The sequence below is a fragment of the Antennarius striatus genome, chromosome 10 (genome assembly GCF_040054535.1).
Source record: "Antennarius striatus isolate MH-2024 chromosome 10, ASM4005453v1, whole genome shotgun sequence".
NCBI classification, from domain to species: domain Eukaryota; kingdom Metazoa; phylum Chordata; class Actinopteri; order Lophiiformes; family Antennariidae; genus Antennarius; species Antennarius striatus.
In genome coordinates this window covers 17301501-17307500 of record NC_090785.1, presented here as the reverse complement: position 1 = coordinate 17307500, position 6000 = coordinate 17301501, and positions in this window count along the sequence as shown.

Sequence of the window (6000 nt, the reverse complement as noted above, 5' to 3'; positions counted from 1 at the left end):
CACTTCCAATGATACAGAACTAGCACAGTAGGGACAGAGAGTGGTGCCATTGTAAATTAATCAGACTTGTGGAGGAGAAAGAAGTCAAAAGCATTTCTCAAATTAGACAAACCCCAACCCCAGCTTGAAACAGGCGAGCCCTGACTGTGATATGGCCGGATTCCACGCTTCACACAGGGCCGAGGCGCATTCAGAGCGAATAAAGTTGGCCAGGTTTGGTACAGTTAACCTCCATGTTGTTAGAGCTGAAGCCAATTATCTGGTATTGTCTTTCACTGCACGGCATGGATGAGAGGGGATGAGCGAGGAAGAGTGGCATCAACAAAGTATTTTTCATTTAGGGAAATAACAACAAAGTCAAGCTTTGTTTTGGGATTTTATCCAGACACATTTCCACTGCTGAGTCGCTGTCATATTTGTGCCTCTTCCTCTGATCTGAGATCTGTAGTCAGGCCCAATCCAAGCTGCACTGTTTGGGGGGACATCGGGCCAGCCTGGTTCCCCCCCGTCCCCTCACCGAGACAGCACTGGGTTTAATTATCCCCAGCTGTGCTTCATCTCCCTCCCCAGCTGGACTCGGCGTCCCGGTCGTCCTCTGTTAGCGGCGTCGCAACACAGCGAAGTCAAGGTGAGACGTACAGTAACACACACAGAACACACACGCATGGGTTCAGGCAGGGAACAGGCGCCGTGAGGACATTACTACAGTTTATCTGGTTAATTTAGAGGTCGAGCAAAAAAAAGATAAAAAGAATCAGCATTATAATGTTCTACTTTGGTGTGACCGCCAAAATTAATCCTAATTAAAAATGTTGTTTAGGTTTTAAATTGTGGCATTCATTGATTGTGTTGCGTTTCATGCTGTGGTCATGCTACTCTGTTCTCCCTGGATGCTGTGTATATACACAGGGGGTACAAAATAATATAACACTCTCCAGGATATTTTGAATTCGAAGCCCTGGCCAAATGGCAAGACCAAATATTATCTTGGTATCCTGTGTTTTATTTTTTTTAATCAGGGAAATCATTTCCTTCCGTCATTTGTGAACCAGAATTGTTGTTGGCTCAGTATTTATAGACAGAAAACAGAAACGTATGTAAGAATGCCAGGAGTGGTCCATGAAAATGTCCTCTTATGCCTACAAGAGTCAAAAGGAACCATTTCCTTACAGAGTGGAACCTTTCGCCACCTCCAAACAAATGTGTAAACATTTATGAGAAAATTTTCAATTGAAGTCAAATTTACTTTAATACCCCTTTAAATATTAAAACAATCACCTTTTTTGACCTTTCTGAATTTTTCTTTGACCTATGCAATTGTTACTGAGTCTTGCTTTAAACTATTTTCCTGTGATACTTTCATAATCTTTTTTTAGTGTTATATAATAAAAAATATAAATCTTCCAATAAAATTTTATAAGCAGGGCTGGAGCTACCAATGACCAGAGGTGACTCTGGGATCAGACTTTTACAGGGGCTCGACCCGCATGTACGTAAAATTCTAAAGTGAATAAAATATTAAAGATTGTTTAAGGTTAAAGAGAGAATTAAAGATTGTCCACTATAACAGTCTTTACTTTATTATCTGTCCTTTCCGACCTGGTGCCTCCTGCTCTTGTTCTGTCCACTTTCTGTCCATCCTCACTGAAAACATATTTTGCGATCCAAAGAATGAGAAATTAAGATTTAAGAACAAGAAATTAGGATTTAATAACACATAATGTAAAAAATTCCCTGCTCTAATTTTGTATTGTGAAAGGGTGACCAGTAGCGTGACCCCCCCACCCCCACCATTACATTTATTCCACAGAGACAGTTAAAGATAAAAGAAAATAAAAATATTATTGACCTCAAATAGCCGAAACACAGTCTATATACATGTGTGTGGGTGTGTGGGAAAAAAAACAATGAACTGTTCATCTGTAAAAAGAAAGGAAAATAAAATAAAATCAAACCGACCACAATAATCACTTAAGATGGAAGCACAAACATCTTGTCCCTAAAAAAAAAATTAAATGTCACAACTGACATTGATCCTCATTTGTAATGCATTGTCTCTTTGTACAAAATTCAGAGGGAAAGTCCACATTGCTCTCTCAGTGCCACATTTGGTTGCAGATCAATAACTTCCATGTGTAGAGATCGAGTATCTGCTCACTTGTAGATCTGTTTAGCCTCCAGTGAAAATCTGTTGACATTTCTGTCCAGTAAGGGATTCTGAGGGAAAAGAATGAGCCGCTCTCCAAGGCTAAATTTGTCAGAATGAGAAGCAGAAGATGCCAATAAGTCTATGTTTGAACTCAGCATGGGAGGAAACATCTCTTTGAATTTGTGTCATTGATACAAAATGTTACAATACAGATTCACTTTGAAAATGTCCGACTTCCTCTGGAAAGACTGAGCAGCCGTTACCAAATCAAACAGAGAGTTCTTTTTCTTGTGATTTTAAGCTGAGGTCACTTTGGTGTGATGTCATGTCAACCAATGAGGCCATAATATCAATTTTCACATCAGCTTCCAAAAACTGAGCAATCTGGCCTTTAGTTCCTTCTTTTGTACCAAGAACATTTTTGCTTTAATTTTGAATTGCTCAGACGCATGCTAGCACCCTGTAGCTGCTGAAGCTCTGCAACGTCGAGCAGTGACTGCGCATCCTGTTTAAATTCTTATTTAAAGAAAGTTTCGGTTTATTCCTCTCATTCCATCCAGAAACAATCTTTAGTATTCCCCAATTTTAAAGAGATGTCTCTCTTTTCATAATCTCCACAGTATTCCTCGTGAGCACTCGTCTACTAGTGGTGATGTGAGGGAAGCAGAGGGGATCCTCATTATGTCATAATTCCTTTTCTACATTCTTACGTTACATTTTTGCAGGTAAGTTTCTTCCCAGCATCCAAATTTACCTTCATAATGACATCTAATATATTTATTTTTTGACAACCGCGATGGAGTCTGCAAAAATTAGGCACAGCAGCCTTGCAGCGTGTTTCACATGAAGAATCTCCGTCTGGCCATCTCAGAAGACTCGGTTTCTGCTGTCAGCTTACCAATTTTTGAAAATGCCATTTTTCTAGCGGGTTGTGGCCTCTCTGCCTCCTTTTGCTGAGTACATACAATATCGATAGAAGCATATCTTAACATCCTATTCTGGTAGCTTTGCAGCAGTAGACTGCTCCTCTGAGCTGGACATCAAAATCCCTTTTATAATCAATAAGAGCACAAAATCGAATCAACTGGACTTGCTTTAGGTTTGTTGAAGACATTTCACCTTTCATCCAAGAGGCTTCTTTAGTTCTGACAAACTGGTAGAGAGTCCAGGTACTTCTACTCCCGTCGGAGCATAAAAGAGCAAATGCAACAACAACAACAACCTGCATTGTAGGTGGCTGATAGATGGTGTCTTAATCCTCCTCTGTGCAGAGATGGTTTCTCCAGTTTGACGTAAATGGTTTCTTTAAATTCCTCTCTGAAACTGTCTGTCTTCCCTGGCTTAAGCCTGGACATGACTGTCCTCAAAGGTGTGGCTTTGTCTTTCAGATGCAGGTGGACTTCTGAGCCTGGTCCTGAGAAATTGTCTCTCCTGTGTTGAGCCACGTGTGGAGAAGTTGTTTGGTCTCCTAAATGTACAAGTCAATGCAATCCTCACAGCACTGGACAGCAGACACCGCATTGCTCTGTTTGTGTCATGGTAGACCAGCTTCTGTCTTAGTGTGTTTCCAGGTTTGAAATGTATGACACTCTTGTGCTTACTGAAAAGTCTCTTGAATTCTTTAAAACACTAGGGGATGACGATGGGTTTCCGTTTGTCTGTCCTCTCCTGTTCTTTATTGTTTTTCTTGTTGAACAATGTTGAGCAATGATTTTTTTTTTTTTTGCTCCAACAGTAGTAGAAATATTTGGACTCTACCAGTCAGTCAGAACTGAAAAAACTTTTAATGGATACACAGTATTTAGCTTATAGTCTGCTAAAATAAAATAAGATGACAAGATGAGATGAAATGCAATATAATACGACACGCTACGGTATGATATATTACGATATGGTACACACAGACTCAGTATGACCTTAACTAACAGTGCGTATAAATGTTTGAATTAATGAAATGTGTTGAGGGGCTTTCAGAGATATCACCATATAAAGATTTATAGAAGTGACACAAGATAAAGTAATTCCTTGTATGATTAGATTTTTTGTTTCCTGTAAATTTGGGGCTTTTAGCATCTCCTGATATAGCGCTCCTCTTTTTTCTTTTAAAGAATGAATAAATTACTCCTCATGGAGTTTTTTCTAACACAACACGTATGTTTGTACTATAACTGAGACTCCTTTATCACCAGACCTGTCAGACGCTGGATACTGCCCTGATTATAAGACATGATCAGATACTGTGCTCACTGCCTGTCTTCACACACAGCTTCATTCCCGCATCACATCCACACACATGCTCACACATGCACACACATGCACATGCATTCACACATATGCACACAGTAGTGTAAAACAGATGTGGCTGTTGAGATAAGAGTACCACTGCCCCATACTGGTTCCAGAATGACACAAATGCTTCTGAAAGCGGTCCCAGTGTGCAGCTTTTGCGTGACTACTCATCCAGCAGTTTTGATTGATTCCAAATCTGACTGGCTTTGACTCGGCCCATCTGTGCGACTGTCCTTGGCCTGGGTTTAGGGTCTGGGGTAGAGGAGGCTGCAGAGTTATCACACCGAGAGGCCGTCAGGGTCGTTACAACCCTCTGCTTCGATATTTCCACTTTTTTGATGGAAGCCAAATGTTGCGCTGGAATCCCTGTGTCTGTCTGTCTTTGTTCCCGTCTCTCACCATCCTGTCCGGGGCTATGCCAGCACAGCTGTGAGCAGCAGCGTGTAATAAAAGTCTAATGTGAGCAGCTGCTGGGGGTTTAAACTGTAATGAGATGGTGTGTGAGATTACCACACTTCGCTAGTCGCTGAGAGAAAGCTTGGCACCCCGACAACACTGTCCCCCCGCCTCCACCCCCCCAACGGTGCAATTACACTTTAGATACGGCTAATAGAATATCCACACAACGCCTCTAAGCAAGAAGCATAATGAGCTTTAGCTTAGCCTCTTCCCTCTTTCTTGCTCCATCTCTGTCTCCAGTCTCCCACATGCCCACAGCTGTACAGAGCATCCACCCCGAGGAGCTGCTGTAAACTGTGAGGGGCTGATCTAAGAAACAGAGACAGCGATTCTGAAATCAAAGGAACGCCTAGTCAGAGGATTCCCACAGATGGGATAGCATTTTTTATTTTTTATTTTTTTACCGCGGCTTGATCGCTGAAAACACTGTTTGCCAGCTTACATCAGACCAACAAATAATCCAGGCCTCAAGTCATGCATAGCCGAAAGCCCTGTGTCAACTTCATTAGTCATCATGGGGGAGTTTGTGGTACAGGATGCATGCATACTGACATGGTGCCCTCACACTCAATAGTAGGTTTACAATGGAAAGAAGCCCTGCTATGGAGTTGCTTTAGGCCTGTTGTGGAGCTTTTGTCATGCACTACATTATCATTCAAGCCCCCCCATCCCCATTCCTCCCCTTCTTATTATCCTCCATGGTTTCTATTAACAAGTCTTACTGTGCTCAAATCTCATTTGTTTTACTTCTTCTTTACCCCCCCCCCCCTCTCATCCTATTATTAGAACCTGGTCCCAGGCATGATGGAATGGATGTAGGAACATAAAAGTCCTTGTTATGATTCCAACATCTCCTCAGAAGTCCTCTTTAATGAAAGCTCAGGGTATCTGGGTGTGAAATGCCTGTGCCTGTCATGACAGGGCTGTGATAATAGGCCCAAAGGTGCCACCGCCGCATCACACTGGAGGAGGAACTCCTCTGAATGTGTGCTGCTCTTCATTACCTCATGCACAAGGCTAAACTCCAGATTCTCTGCCCTGTGAAAGTGGATATTGTGAATGTGACCCCAAGGAGCAAAGCAGTGAAATTTCAATATATGGCA